Source organism: Phalacrocorax carbo, chromosome 8, assembly GCF_963921805.1.
Source record: "Phalacrocorax carbo chromosome 8, bPhaCar2.1, whole genome shotgun sequence".
Classification (NCBI taxonomy): Eukaryota; Metazoa; Chordata; class Aves; order Suliformes; family Phalacrocoracidae; genus Phalacrocorax; species Phalacrocorax carbo.
Genome location: NC_087520.1, coordinates 36,868,106 through 36,885,294, shown reverse-complemented (window position 1 = coordinate 36,885,294; position 17,189 = coordinate 36,868,106).

Here is a 17,189-nt window from a genome sequence, read left to right as displayed (position 1 = left end):
AAAAGTCCACAAACTAAACTGAGGAAAATCCATATTTTAGAGGTATTTAATGTAGTTGGGAAAAAAAAAAAAAAAAACAAAAAACAAGAAACCAACCCCCCCCCCCCCGAAAAAAAAAAACAACCACCACACCTCTTTAAGAAATGTATTGGGTTTCTTTTCACTGAATTGTGCTAGACCAGAAAACCTCCAACTGATGTCCCTTGGTGACTCATGGCCATTTAACTTATTGAATGCTATTGGCCAGTTCCCTTGTTTCAAGGTATTAAATCAAAGTAAGACTGTGGGGCATTCATGTTCCTTTGAATTCTGCATAAGTAAATGAAAAAGACAAAAAGGTGTTTTGTACTATACACCTATATGGTGTTAACATGGAAAATGTTACCCATTTAGTTGATGCAGTTTGAAATAATATAATTAAAGCAAAGAATCTTATTATAAAAAATTTATATAAAATGCATACAGTCCTGTTATAGGCTAAAGAGAAATTTATCCAGGTTTATTTGCTTGATATGGTTTAGCAAAAAACCTGCAGATGTAATGAAATCCCATTAGCAGTATTAGTGTTGTTTCCCTGTCCATCATTGGCAGAATTTTGAAACAGTTGTGGTGGGATTGGGGTACTTTTCAGATGTCTAAACCTTACCTGTAAATCAGTAAAGGACATCCCTAAATTCTTAACTGCTTTAAAGGATGCCCCATATCTCTAGAAGTGCTTAACAATGGCTACTGCGATCACTGCAGCTCTAGACAGCTTTACACTGCAATTTTCAAAATTGCCTAAGTAGTAAGTACTTCATTTCTAATGAATATCTTGTCATACATTATACCTGCATGAAGGCAGTATTTTGGTACAGTTTGACATGATTTGGTGAAGAGAGCAATTGTGACAAAGAATTTTAAGAAGCCTTTGTCTCCTAAGAATCTCCTCTGCACCAAGAGCTCTGGGAATCCCTCACTTGCTGTGTTAGCAGATATTGTCTTCCTATTGCTGTGCAGCTCCAGTCCAAACAAGCTGCCTCTGATTCCTATAGGGAAGGCAAACTTTCTTATTGCTTCATTTGGGGGATGGACGTGCCAGTGTTGCCTCTGCTGCTGTCAGTGATCTTCTTTGGAAGAGGATTTATTTTGGTCATTTGTGCCAGTGGGCATGAAAACACTTCACTGTGAAGCAGCTGAGGATAATCTCTACAAAAGATATATGACTGCTTACCCAGCAGATACGAACACCTATGTGCCAGAATTCCACAGCTGTGGTCAAGATGGACTGAAGTGCTGTTTGTTGTAAACAGTGTACCATACGTCAGTGATTTTATTAAAGGAGGGTTACAGTAAGGAAAAGAAAATAAAATATCTGCTTTTTTTTTCTTTACATGTTGCATAATTCTTATCTAATTGCTTTTCACTATTTCATTCTCATTCTACTAAAAATGCGTGAGATAATGAGCAGTGTCACTCCACCTAGCAGTTCAGTAATATTTTTGGTCCATGCATAACAGAATAAAGTTATCTTGTACATGAGCTAGCACAATTATTACATGCAGCAGCATATGAAGTTTCTGTGTGCAAGCCATTGCTTGAATGTATTCACAAAAAATAGCCAACTTTATAATCTTGGCAAAATTTCACCTCAGTGATAACAAATGTCCATAAAATGACTCTTTAGTGTGATTAATCCTGGTGTTATTAGCCAAAGAGCGTACCTATTCAATAGGATTAACTTAAAGGCACAATGAGTTCTCTAATTTTTAAAATCAGACAATGCATTTATTTTGAGTGGTATTAGAGTGGAGTTGTGTATTTTTCCTCTTCATGCCTGTTTAAATACATAGCTGAAGAAAAGTTAAACATTCGAATTGATATATGTGACTGGAAGGCTTTTTGGAATGTTTTCACTTGTTTAGATCCTCAGTGTAGTTTCAGAAGTAGTCTGATAATTTCCATGGTGTTTAACTAGGGGTGCTTCTGGCAAACTAATACCCATTGCACACAGTACTTCAACCTTCAGGTAGCAGCAAATAGCAGTGTTTTATGGGTAATTTCTGAATTCCACCTGCTGTTATCAAAATGGCCCATTTCTTTAACATTGAAGTCACATCTGATGGTAGTGCATTCACACTCCGTTATTTTGCCACTCTCAGTGACGAGTCACCCACTGGAATATGACAGCCATGCTGTAATGAAAGGAGCCCCACACTGCATTTCTAATCACATGTGAAATTGCACAAAGGGTGATGTCTCTGCTGCCTGTAGGTGAGTACAGAGAGCAGTTCTGAAAAAACACAGCACATTTTCCAAGCTGAAGCAGGTGACAGAGTAAGATTATTGCATAACTTTTGCTGCAGAGGAGGTGGTTTCTGACATTTTTATGCCATATGAGACCTGAAGTCTATGGAACAACTTGCACTATACATTAATTCTTGTTATATAAGGTTAGAAGAGTATTAACCTGAAAGCACTTTTTGCTGTCATTACACATAGTAATGACTGCACATTGCTCCTGGAACTGGGGAAACATATTAGGGGAGCTGAAGCCTATGCTACCTGCCTAAACCAGCAAGAACAGAGCAGCTCTGTGTAAAGGTGTCCAGTGAACAGGGGAAGTGCATCTTGAAAGAGTTTGAGGAACAACATACTGAATTAGAGAGGTCCCAGCCAGAGTTAATATGGCAGCAAATGCATAGTTAAGTAGTCTGTGGTTACCTATGGAAAGAGTATTGTCACAGTCCTCTTCCAGCAGTGGGATCAGAAGAGCATCTAATCTGTATGCCTAGTAAGTGGTACAGAAAACTGTAGCTCAAATACAAGCATCATTTCATATGTGCACAAAATTTTATTCCTTTTATTAAGGGGAAGCTAATGTTATTGAGGATGTAGATGAATGGTTTGACTACAAACGATTAATCTTGACACCATCTCTGGCAAACGCCTCTCATTCCCTCCATTGTCCTCTGCCCTTCCAAGCAAGCACACAGATGATTATTTTTTCAGCAACAATTATATGGTTTGCAAATAGAAGTCAAACCTCTGAAAGGTTTGGAAATAGCAAAAACTGACTTCAGACTCTTCAGCATAAGTACAATGAAGCAATATCTAAAATCAGCCTTTGTATTGGTTAATTTGTAGTATATTTGCTTCTTAATGTCTCTTCAAAATAATGACATTGTTTATAAAAAGAGATAAAGATTTGACCCCCAGTGCCATAAAACTTTGATCCACTGTATAAAAAAGATAAAGTTATAAAGAAAATTGGAAATTTTAAGAGAAGTTATTAAAGGAGGAGTTTTTACATTTTGATATGAAAATCATACAGGAGGCATTTTATTCTGCTGAATATTGTCTCCAGTAACTTTCATTACTGCTACCCAACATCCAATTTGTCATCTCTAATCAGGCATTTTTATTTTATATTTTTTGCATAGTCAATAACTTTTCAAATTACACTCACCAGATGAAGAATGTCATGCCCTTTAACACGCTTTTCTTATGTGGAGAAGAACAACTTCTTGAGCAAGTTTTCCGAAATTGTGAAAGCCTCCTGATAAGCAGTGATTTTAAAGAATGGCGCTATAGGTGGAGTATTCCTGACTTTTTTCATTTCTTTTTAGCCATGTGTTACATAATGTCTTTTTATTATATTCGAATCTTTCATTTCTGAAACTAACTGCACATGAAATCCTAGGCTTCTCAAGCTACTTTTACCATTTGGGCTCAAAGTGAAGCAATTTTTCCTGCATCATTTCTCCTTTGTTATCTTGTCTTTCGATCAGATTCTCCATTAACTCAATTATAGGACTGTTACAATTTTTACTGCTACTATTATGTATGGACTATTAAATCATTTACTATTCTCCAAAACATATTTGTGTATAAAGGCCTAATTTTGAAAGGTTGAAAACTCATCTCAACATTATCACGCTGGCAATCAAAGAAGTAATTGCACAAACTAATCCAGAATAAGATGCACAGTAATTCAGCTTCATGGATGCAATCTATTTGCGGTTATAAAAGATAATATTTGTTTATATGGTTGGTTATTTTTCTTCCTGTGATTACCTTGAGATTTTCAATGGGGAAATAAGGAGAACTCTTAGCATTATATGAGATACTGCTGTAAAATTCACATCATATTGGCAGTCAGGTAATTTAATTGATATGTTTTAATAAATTGTATCTTGGCCAAATGAGTATTTGAGCTGTGCACCAATGTGTTTAGTGCAGCCTCTCACTCAGTCCACAGGGTAGTAACAAATGAATAACTGCCGCAGCGTATCCCTAAGCAGAGTGAACCAGACCCAGTGCACATTCAGCAGACCTCTCTTCCCTCCTTGCCACAGCTCTCTTGCAGGTATCTGCAAGAAATCAATGGAGATTTGAAATTCCTCAGCTTTTCTCTCCCATCTGTTGCAATGCAGAGTATTCCTAGTCATAACGTTTACTGCTAAAATCCTCAGGTGTTGCACTCTTTGCAAAAGGCTTTGTGTAAACAATAGGGTGTGTCGTTATCACATGAATATGTATTGCTCTGTTGTGGTACAAATACAGCACTATTAACTTTTTTGCTCTTCCAATGAAGACAGGAAGCAGGTGGAATTAACTGTTTGTAAGTAGGAAAGCTCCCAATGAGGTCAAAATTTCTTAAAGAACTGAGAAGTTATGAAATATGTTTGAGTCAAACTGATGCACAGAAAGGGTGATTTCAGTTATACTCTGCAGGTGAAATATATTAAATTTATACTAAATTTCTATCAAGCTTGCATAATATATGGATAATTGTAAAACTGGGTATCATGTGGTTGTGGGTTTTCATGATTTAGGCAATATTCATTGTAAACAGTATCTACGATTCTTTCACAAATTTGCTTATTTTATTCTTTTTCACTTCATAAGTCTCCAGCAGAACATAGCCAAGTGGTAATCTGATGCTCGCATTTCATTTATGCATTTCACAGAAAAAGATTTTTACCTTCCATGGACATATTCTTGTCTGCTTCAAGAGCAGCAAGGAGCAGTAGTGTTGTCCAGAAGCTAATGCCTTGTAACACTATGAAAATTAGAGAACAGACTTTAATAGAATAAAATGTGTGCATTATACTAAACTATAAAGTATAATTCAAGGTAATATATCTTTAGTGGTAAGAAGTTGTTTAGACTTGTGTGCTGGTTTTGGCTGAGAAGGGGTTAATTCTCCTCACTGTAGCGCCTGTGGTGGTCAGGGTCCTTTCCAGCTTCCCGCGCTCTGCCAGGTGGGCGGGAGGCTGGGGGGGGCGGGGCCACGGCCGGGGCAGCTGACCCCGACTGGCCAATGGCAGGTTCATTCCATACCACGTGACACCATGACCAGTATATTAAGGGGGGCGGTTGGCGCGCGAGGGAGGGCAGCTGCGGCTCGGGGATTGGCGGCGGGCGGGCGGGCGGTTTGGTGGTTCATCCCCACCCCCCCCCGGGTTTCACGCCTCTCGTCGTTTTCCTTTCCATTGCATTTTTGTTGTTGTTGTTTTACTTTAATTATTAAACTGTTCTTGTCTCAACCCACGAGCGCTACCCTCCTGATTCTCTCCCCCGGTGGGGGAGCGAGCGAGCGGCTGTGTGGGGCTGAGCTGCCGCTAAACCACGGCAGTCCCCGCCCCGCCCAGCGCTACAGTGAAGAGAATTAACCCCTTCTCAGCCCAAACCAGCACAACTTGTTATAACAAATAAAACAAAGGAGCTCTGTTAACCACTGTATATTGGCTTAATGGCTTGTATAAGTTGTTACTAAATCATCAAGTAAAGTAAAAGACTGGCTATTTTGGCTTTTATACATGGGGCAGAAAACATTCCTTCTTTATTCTGTACCTTTGCAGAGCAATGTGCCCCAACTGCTCAAATGCACACTGTTTCAGAAATAATTGGGCCCTAAATCTACAAGATACTTATATGTTGAAATTGTATCATTTTTAAGTTAGACAAATACTTTTTCCTCAAAGAAATTCTTCTACTTCAATTTTTAGGATTAGACCCTTGGCAATTCTTTTCTTGTGTTTGTAGTAGGCACGGGCAATTTTTTCATATGTAAAGACAGTAAAACATGGTCAAATTCTGCTCCTGGACGGTGAAAATAGTGTGGGAAGTGTATAAATGTCATGAGAGTCTCTAGGAAATATACTGAAGTCATTTGGGCCTCTGTTCAGTGAGACTAGTTTATTATATTTTCCAAGAAACCAGTTGACTATGGGAGACATAACCATAAGAGTCAGTCAAAAATGGATGATCAGAAATAGCTGCTTGGATGTTAATGTATTTATTAAGTTAAAATGTAAATGTAGTTTCACTGCTTATAAACCTGCAGGTGTTGCAGCCTTGTATTCCATAATCTTGAATCCATACTTCAAGGATGAAATTCTGTCCTTTATGCCATTGATTTCCATGGGCTTGTAGTTTCTCCAGAGACAAATAATGTTGGATCAAAACGGTGATGCTAAGCAGTGAAGTGTCATCACTAAGAGGGTTTGCTCATAAAGGTCAAATAAGAATATGTCACCCCTCTTTGATTAGTAGTCCATGGTGTTAGTAGATATTGATTACATTTAAAAGGCTGTGGGTAAGTGGCAATTTACATTATCTTCAACCAGCCATATAAAAATTAAGAAATAAGGTTCACTTGACGGTAGATACTAACAGATGCCATTGCTGTGAATCCAGTTTGAGGGATGAGTGATAGAAGAAATTTAGCCATTTTGTAGAAACTGATTTTAAGCACTGGTGAAGGTATCACGAAGACAATAGTTGCCTACCATCTGCTCTACTCTTGTTGTAGTATTAATTACAGCAGTGTGACTATCCAGCATTTTTCCATTTTGCCATTCAAATCGGAGCATGGTCCTCAGCTTTTGACATGTGAACCATCTGAGTGGATAAATACTCTTGCTTCAAGTACTGCAGGGAAAAAACAGAATACCCACACCACCCTATTAAATGCTTTTTAAAAGTCTTTTAGGCAATTTATCACTCATTTATGTTTTATTTATGATAATAGGAATTTATCGTTCTGGAGTTGATGTACAATAATCATCTGCACTCATCAGATTTTGAGTTACTCATTTAACTGTATCAGGTTCAAATTTAGGGTTTTCTTTGTATAAGGTTTGCAGATGTTTAGCAAATACTGTATAGCATAATTGAGTAGGGGGACCCTGGATATTTGCTTACAGAAGGCAAAGCTGTGCTATTAAAACAGTGAAGTATTTCCTCCCTGTTCTAACAACCTTGATTTGTAATTCCATGCTAGTAAGCATATAACTCAAAGGAAAAGCTATTTTTATCCAGATTGTACAGTGGGAAAGTCTTACCACTTTTAACACTTACTTCTATTTGCAGAGCATCTTCTGAAATCTTCTGCTGTTCTGTCAATATAGAGAGATCTGCTGTTTCTGAGTAGTTGTATACAGCACGTTAAGCTTATAATTGTCTTTTAATGAAGGTATGCATTTTTCAATGTTTATTTCCATTAAGAATCAAACATAGTCTGCACCATTACGATTTTTGAAAGAAAACCCTTGCAGTCTTTCTGTTTTATAACCTCATGATATTTCACAACTACAGTACTGATGTATTAAGCATCACTGTCTGGAAGTTAATAAAAAAATAAACAAACCCCTATGGGGATGAAATATGGGATTGTCTGAATGGAAAGAGCAGTATGTGAGCACGGTGTGTGTGCAGGCCAACTCCCCAGGCATGTAACAGTCATATGCATATGCCACTTCTCATATATGCATGTTATTATACGGTAACATTGTTGTTTACTCTTAAGCATATTAAAAGAGAGCTTTTGTGCCAGTAATGTCATCTTTGTGACCATAATCAACTTATTTAATTAGCTTGAGTTCCCCAACCCCAAAACAATAATTCACATGAGCTGAAGTAGTAAGATTTCTGTACTTTTGTGAGTGTAGAACTTAGCCTGGATGGTACAGTTTGGTACTGATTTTTAAAGGTTACTTCTGATGTTTTGGAGATATGAATACTTGTATGTAGATTCCACTTCTCTGATATTTTAAGATAGTATTTGGGAAAGGAAATCACGCTTTGCATCTTACTTCAATAATAAATTTTACATCTCTTTTAGAGTTCCTCCACGACCAAGATTGTGCCCTGTAAATTGATTTTATAACAGTAAGTTTAGTGCAAAGAGCACTCTGAAAGCTTCTCAGTGTTATAGAGTATAGTCTTTCACAGTAACAGCTGAATTCCTATTCAGTTTTGTCAAATACAACAACCAGTAATTGTCCACACACAAAAAGTCCTCTAATAAAATTTAGGGAGCAGCTGGATACATTTTGGGGTTTTACTTGTTTTATAAATGAAATACAAATGTGTCCACATACAAGCTAAATGAAGGGATGTATATACAAGTTGTCACCAATGCAGCTCAGTGTTATTTTTTAAAAATGAACAATAGGGCATTGGTTTGAAAAGCAGCAGCTTTTGGAAAGTATTCATATTAATTACACAAAACAAATGGCAGACAGTTTGAAAATGCAACCACATTCTTACGCCTTCATAAAAAGCATGAACTCATAAATTATTTTGTGTGTTATCTCTCTTAAATATTTCCTGGATCCAGCTGAGAAAAACAGTGAGTCACAGTGATAATACGATTTCTATTAATTACTAAAACTGTTTTGTGTATTTGTCTCATGAATTAGGCATTTTTACTTAGATTCTGATTATTTTTCCACCTTTCATTACTAATGTATTATCAAATCATTCTCTCAAAAAAAAAAGCAAGACTGATAAACATTTAACATCAAGAAGGTGTATTTATTTATTTATGAATTTTTTGATCATAGAGATAATAAGCATACTGACAAATTTCATGTTTCATTGACAAGTTGCTTTGTTTTTCAGAATATACAAGTATTTAAAACAACAATTTACTCCAAAGTGTTTTGGCTTGCCAAATAAAAATGAATCATGCGTAAGTATTAATAATGTTTCTGATCTGTCTGTTCTCCTTTATCTGCTGCTCCAGTGATTTAAGTAGGGATAGATTGGATTTGTTTTAGTTTTTAAGTATTTCCTTTGAAGTAATGAATCACATCCACATGTACCAATACCTATTCACATGCTGTGATCAAAGGTGATACACTGAGCAACCTGATCTTGTTGAAAATGTCCCTGCTCATTGCAGGGTGGTTAAACTAGATGATCTTTGGAGGTCCCTTCCAACCCCAAACTTTTCTACGACTCTATAACACATCACACAATAAAGTCTTGCAGTGGTAGTTACCTAAGTATACCTTGGTAGCGAATGCTAGATTTTCTTTTCTACATCCATTAACAGAAAAGGCTGCAAATGTGTTATGCAGTTTTAATATAGGTCCAAAATCAGCACCATTGTCCCATGTCATACTTCTGCCTGATGTATTTCATGATCAGGAGATGATGGTGATGATTTTCCAATTAAAGACAGTTTGTTCATTAAGTACTATCCCATAATCACACTGAAAAAATATGGCTAAATGGCCTTAGAATTATGAATTTTTCAATTAATAGAAACCAGATTAATTCCATTTAGGAAGAGTTGAAAATGAGGTGCTTTTTTTTTGTCTATAAGTCACTTAAGATAATAATTCAGAAGTTTGTCACAAAAGATCACTCTCTTGCTGAACGAGCCAAAAGCATAGCATAGATTATACTGAAGGGTAATAGGGTAATTTTACATTTCACACAAGAAAAATAATATTGAAAAGCATAGAATAAGGCAGTAGATGGCAAGGCAACTGGAATTTGTTTGAGCCACTTAATAGAGCTGGGCAGCCATTTCTGGATGTCTTAGGTTGCAGAATTTTGCAATATGCTGGAAATTTTATTGATTCACAGTCCACTGTTACAGGTATTAAACTTCAGGACTTTGTTATTATTAATACAAAATGTGAATTTTCTTCTGACAGTTGGTTGATTGCCTCTGTTTCATGGTGATATTGTCTAAATGTGATTATAGCAAGTCTTATCTGGAAAATTTGCTCTGTTACCTTACACGCTTTGGGATTGTGGGACAATCTGTGCAGAGGAAAGGTACATCAAGTGGCACGAGCAAGTGGTCAGTGAAATGGGACATGATTAGATATTAAATATAAGAATTTGGATAGTTCTTGTCCAGGATGGTATGTCAACTCAATATTTCAACTCCTCACTTACACTGTGGGTAATAATAGAAAATAATTGGAAACTTTTTGGGGAGTTCACAGTGAGGAAAAAATACTGAGTACAATTCTGGATTTTCCTTTTATTAATTATACCTCCTCTCCATTCACCCCCAGTTGAACTTACTGTACAAAACTATCTTTTGGTTTGGTGTTTTTTTTTTCCATCTGTGCAGTGTTAAGATCATGCTCCAGGCTCAGTTTCTCCAAAGGAAGCAAAGGATTATTGCACAAGATTAGCAACCTTGCCTACTAATGATTATTTATATTGCGTGTGGTCCCAGATGAAGTGTAATGGCAGCTATGTTACAAGCTACTTTTGATTCCAATCTTAAAGTAGAAAGGTTCATAGAGGAAACAATTCTGATTTGTTCGCCACAGATGAAGGCCTCCAGCTCTCAGGAAGTGCCATGGGGCTTTGGGGAGATGCTGGCGTAGAAGTGGGAGTTGTTTCAGCTGCCTCTTGTCCATAGTTAGGCTATGTTTTAAAAGGAATCATTGTGATACTAAAAAAAGTAGAATTAGCTGATGGGAAAGAAATATTCTGCATCTCAAAGCATAAACTCAAAGACTGAGCTCCTAAGTGACAACCACAAACTTCTAAACTTGCAAAACTGATACAGATCTGAGGGATGAGAGATTAAACTTCAGCCTGAGTAGTGTTTTTCTTATTTGTCTTAGCAGGGCATTTACCATGAATTCTGTCTAAAGAAAGCAGTTTTGGGAGGAGGTGTATCCCATCTGCAGACAGGTGCTGATATATCAATTAGGCAAATATGTATAGAAGTATACTTAACTGTGTATTTATTATGTGAATTTGTTAAATTTAGTTTGTCTCTAGACATATTCTAACACTCCAGTAAGTCTAAATTATCACATTAGCATTGGGGAAGACCCATTGTTATCCATTTCCAAACTTTCTTCCAAAAGTGTTTATTTCTTTGCTGTTTTATACTACCCCTCAAATGGTGTAGAATTTTGCCGGTTTCTAAACCTTAATTTTGCCTCCTTCCGATGTCACCTTCCGAAAAAAGTTTTTCTATTTGTGTTAAGCTCAAGGTTAACAGTAGCTTTGATGTGTATATTCTAAGTCAGCTTGTATGAAGACAGTCTGCCAGCTATGTTTAAGGATGACGGTGTTTCATTACAGGGCCTTTGAAGTAGAAAAGGTACCATGCATGGCTGTTATTGAAAATTTTCCTTGATTATTATTTTTACTGCCAGACTTTTAAACCATACAATATCAGCTTTCTTTCGACTTTGCTTCTTAGTTCCTTTTATGGTAAAGCTTAATACAGTGAACATATGGAGCAGCTGAAAGGCTGCCAAATGTTTAAATGACAAGGTTATAAATATAAAGACAGCATGGGTTTTTTTTCCTCTTAATGTATAGTCCTGTTGGTTTGAGCCAAAGCAGACAATCAATCAGAACGTGTAACTTGCTTTGCCACTAACTGTATAGATTTATAACATGTAGAGGGTACCTTAGTCTCATAGCATGAAATAGTTGCACAGAGTTTATGTAACTGCAAGGGAACGCTAAGCTAACTTCCACAGAGGAGACCTATGAGATTCAAAGAAAAAGTTAATCTTTCAGTTTTGCTTTATAAAAAGTCCCTAACAAAACTCAGTGGCTAGGGTTGTCCCTTCTTCCTCCTGCTTTGGTCCTCAGCCACAGGCTATCCTTATTCAATGACGTCCTGCTTTGGGTGGAAAGGAACCTCCTTCTGCTTTGCCTTTTTTTCTGCAAGTGAGAAAGAGGCTTTGTGTGCCTGAAAATAGAGACTTCATCACTGTGCCTTGTACTTTCTTCTGAGCAGCCAATCCCTCCTTGGTCTAGTCTGGTGTTCTCTTTGAGCTATTGTTATTTTCCCGTAACACATGAGGAGACATGACTAGTATTTGTTACGCTGCCTGGTCACTCAAGTATTTTGTTTTGGTAGGAATTAAGTTGTTTGTGTGAGTGTTACAGAAAGCAGGGCAGCGCAAGGTACCTTGCATGTAGAGGGAAAGGGATACTGCTTATGAAAACCATTTTTCTTTTGCGGTAATTTCAGTAAGAGATACTTAAAACTTAGAAAGCAAAAGCTTCTGCAAACTCAGATCCTGTATATGTCATCTGCACCTCTTCTCTCTTAATGCACTGTTATTTTTTGTTTTCTGGATTTTGTGGTTATGTTCAATAAGAAATTTGTGAATGTAAAACTCTTGAATTTATCAGCAGGATGCATTAGAAGTATATAAAGTTTTGTGTTCCAGTTTCTACCAGAAACAAATGCTTTTTCTTAGCCATGCACTACTAGAAGAGAGCTACCCTACACCAGAAATATAGCTACGACAGAATCAGCATTCCTAAAAATAATAATTTGAATTATTTGCAAACAGATGGCTAGAAACACAAACACTTTATCTTACAATCATCACTTATCCCTTTGGCTGCCAATACTCCACTGCACATGTCTTTGTTGCTATATGCTAATAATATCAATTGAAAGGACTTGGAATGTCAGCCCCTACCTGCTGCACTCAGCAAGCGAAGTGCCAGCTGGGCTATCTGAGGGAAAAAGAATAGCTCTGCAGTTAAAGCATTTGGTTTGGGCCCTGGAGACTTGTGTTCGAACCATGGTTCTGCCATAGATTTCCTGTACGACCTTGAACAAATAACACTCTTGTAATCTCAGCTGCCCATCTGTTAACATAGGAATGATAATTATGATGGTAATGAATTTTGTTTTGTAACAGTTCTTAAGGTTGCAGACCCTTCATCAGGAGGTAGCTCAAACCGTGGCCCTGAAGGCAGATTCCACCTGAGATCTGGTAGTGGAGGACAAGGTGGTTTCCATAGTGTGATCCTCTCAGTTACCCTGATTGCTAAGTAGTGATGGGAATATAGTAACGTTAAGGCTGAGCTCATTTTTCAGAATTCCCACACTGGGCATCTCTGTTCTGTCTCTTGACATGGTCACTGTACTGCTGTTTCCCTCTAGAGGCCCTGTGTTACTTTGTCTTCAGTAAATTCATCCCAGCTCAGGCTTTGGGATTTCTCTTGCTATCTTCACTTGTTATCATCATTTTTATTTTTCACTTGCTATCTCGTTATCTTCACTTTTTCCTCCGTCCTTTCCTCATTTTTCCATGTGTTTGTGAGGTTAGGCTATTTCTATAGCTGCAGCTGTTTACATCACAGAATGAACTTTTTTTAGCTCTTTAATGCATCTGAGTACTTTTGGGTGATGTGCAGCCTTTGTTACAAGAGCTGCTGCTTCATGGGATCAGGAGGACGGTGGGGGACAGAGCAAAGGACACCAGGAATCATTGCTAATAAGTGAACATTCTACATAGATGCAGCTAAACAGCCTCTAAGTGGATAATCACATTGGTGATTCGCACACTCACCTGTTACTTTGCCTGAATTGAACAGTGACTGGCCAGATGTCCTCTTTGGTGTGAGATGCAGGCTCTTGACTGATGGTCCTCCCCCTCTTCTCACCAGGAGTACCACCTTGTATAGTTTTAGTATGATGCTGCTTATGTGTGAACTCTCGTTATCTTCTGCATGCATGTGGCTTAGTGGATCCTCAGCTTATCTGGTTAAGTATAACTGGCAAGACACAATGAAACCATCCTAGTTTCAAGCCATCTCTTTTTGGTTTCCTATGAAAGGCTTTCATTATAAACATTATTTTTGTTTTCTAAGGAGGGCTTTGGCAGTGTTACAGCGTTTTTGGCTGTGTATATCAACAGGAGGTATCACCATGGAAGTCACGGGTCTGGCAGCCAAGAGAAGGAGGAAGATGGTCATTATGTTCCTTACCAAATATTTCTATAAAACTGAGTCATCTTAGAGAAGTCCACTTAGAGAAGTGGACAGGGCAGTGATTCTGGGCATGTGCTGGTTTTCAGAGGCAGCCCACAAATGAAATCACAGCTTGTAGAGATGTTCAAGGAGATTATGCGGCACCCTCTATCAAAGTGTATTGTATGGAGCACAGAGATTTTCTCATTGCTCTCTAAATATACTTTTGTGTGGTTAGATGCTGTACTACCACTTTATCTTCCTTTTATGTATGTAAGTGAATAAAGAATGGTTCTGAGCTAAGTGTTTGCCTGCCGGATTTTAAATAGACGGGAGTTCAGTTGGGTTTTGGTTCACAAGTCAGTTAGCACTTCAGGGGGAAACTGTCTGCATATGTTTGCGTCTCCTGAGTTTTGCTTAGAGTTTCAGATTCAAACAAAATCAAAAGCTCAAAGGAGAACCCAGCTTGAACTGCCAGCATAGTCTGATTTGGGGTTGGAACTATGCAAAATCTCTATATTTAGTTTGGTTTCAAATAGCTACCATAAATCCTTAGGCTGATCCCAGCAGGTGTTTTAAAGTTCACTCAGTACTTACCCAAGTTCCCTTGAAATATTTGGTAACTTAGAAGTTTTCTATTCTGTCTGCCAAAATTTTGCATTTATAAAAACCCCTAATATCTCTTTCTCTCCACCCACCTCTCTCTCGCGCCACCCCCCCAAAATCATTCCACTCAAGCAATACACAAAGAGCTATGTGTGACTTTCTCTTAAAGACAGATGTAGAGTGAAACCCTGAGAGACTACTGCCCCAGTTCCTCCTCCCACGCCTATACCAGTTCTCATTGATTTCAACAATATTTTCTTAAGTAATAACTGGCTCTGACCTTGGCACGTAGTCCTTTGGAAGCTTTTGTCTGGATCTCTTTACAGAAAAATATCACAAAATAGACTGTGATGTGAATAACCATGGAATGTTTTTCTTGAGCTGGGCTTACCACATACAGAGTTATAGCAAGGCACATACATTACTAAAAATAATAGCCTAAAACTATTCCAGTGTCATTTGTTCATTATTAAGTCTATTACCTCTGAAATGAGGCTGCAGTACTCAGTCCTTTCTTGTTCTGTGCAGAGCAGTTTATTAATGGCCCCTTTGTTTAAGAGGGATGACACAGGGAGCTGAGCGGAAGACTTGAAGCTGCTCAGCAGCTATGAAGCAGCTACTAGGTACTGTTTAATATCTTAAATGACTCTGTGCCTGTAAATCAGCCAGCTGTAAATTATATTTAATGCTGAAAAATAACCACCAACCAAACAGATCTTTAACCTGTAAATGTTAATTCTGTTTGTTAATACTTAGCGGCTCCAGCACTTCTCTGAGGCTACACAAGTTATTAGTCATCTTGACTCCACTCCAGCCCTTTTCAGGAAAGCCACTGCAAGATCTTCCTAAAAATGGGAGTAGCCACAAGGCACCCACCATCGAGCAGAAGCACTGTGAGAATGGTACGGTCAAAAATTTAGTTCATACCCCCACTGCCCAAGACACTGTACCACAGAAGCCCTGGAAGGTGTGTGAACCGGGTAGTTCATATCCTAGTAGAAATATCAGGTGGAAGCTGAATTAGAGCTAACCCTGTGCTTGAGCTGCTCATTGTGGGATGACTGCAGATGTTGGGCCCCATGATACAGCAGCTACACTCCCAGAGCAATTCGAGCCAGCTCAGATGGCTCCCTGCTGCACCACCATGTGTGCTATCATCCTGCCTGCAGCACTGAGCACGGCCAGGGCTGAGCATCAGTGGAAAGGGATTGAGATGGCCACACTTACACTTGTGAGTGCCCTGAAGTGGAAAGTAGGATAGAATTTCAGGCTGAAAGGAGTTTTACTCCCCTCCTTTCCTGTTTCATTTAATCTCAGCTCTATGTCCCTTCCCCTCTACTATGCACTGTATCTAGCAACCTGTACAGCTACAAAACCCCAACATTTTCTTTATTTTTGGCTGGTGTGAAGTGGGTTATTTCCTTTATATCAGCAACATGATTCTACTCTCACCCCAACAGGATGACTCTAGATTGCAGGGTAGAGATGAGAGCAGGGAGGAGCAGAATATCGCTGCCAGGGAATCCTTTCTTAATGCCAGCTACACTTAATGTGTTACTGCATCCTGTTCTGCTCTGGTGATGCACAAATTGTTCTGTGAATCAAACCCTATACACCTGATGCTCATTTAAATGCTTCATTTTTATTTAAGCCAGTGAGAGTGGACAATTCAAAACCTTCAAGCACATATCAGTAGGTATCTATTTACCTTTAAAAGTCTACTGTTGAAATCCTTAATCTATATTGTCCAGAATACTTTCTGCTTCCTACTTTGTTGAAATCACTCTCTCCTTGAGTGAAACTAATTCTTACTATGAATCCTGGCCCATCTTTGTTCTTTCTAGGCAATATAAAAATCAGGGAGTTTATAATGTAAAATAATTTTGTACATCAGTAAACCAGCTGGACATCAAATCTAGTTTGCATTTGATTATATTTTATTATTTTGTCCCTTCATTTCACTTAGTATAAATGTTGGAAATTAAGTTAGTTAAAAGATGGTAAAAATCATAGGAACAGGTAATGAACATTGTGATTAAATATTTTATCCACATTTGAAAAAAATTTAAAACAGTAGCTAATTCTGCATATGTATGTGGGGTTGTGTGTGTGGGGTGTGTGTGTGATTGTGTGTTTGCGCATGTGCGTGCATGTGTGCACTTTAACCTTATGTTGGTCAAGTACTACTGCCCTGGAGAAACCGTCTTTTGCCTATTTCTTCACAGATGTTTAGTGACAGGTCCAAATTATGAAGCTGAGTTTTGTCCCTTGTTTAGCTGTAAACTATATTATCAATATACTCTCTTATTCAGTCTGATTTTAGTCATGACAAAATTTGACACTATATATGAAGTAGAGGAGCCATTTTAATTCTGAAAGTTAAAATATTTACATTAAGAAGAGATTTATCAGTACAGTTACATTTCATTACATAAGAGAAAATGATGTTGAAATAAATTTTGGCTTTCATCTATGCTGCTGTCCAGCAACAAGAAAAATGTATTCATATTTCTCTTTTCTAAAAATACAACTGTTGAAAAAATAACACGGCAGAATGAATAATACAGAAACTGGGCAGACAATAAAATGTAAGTGGG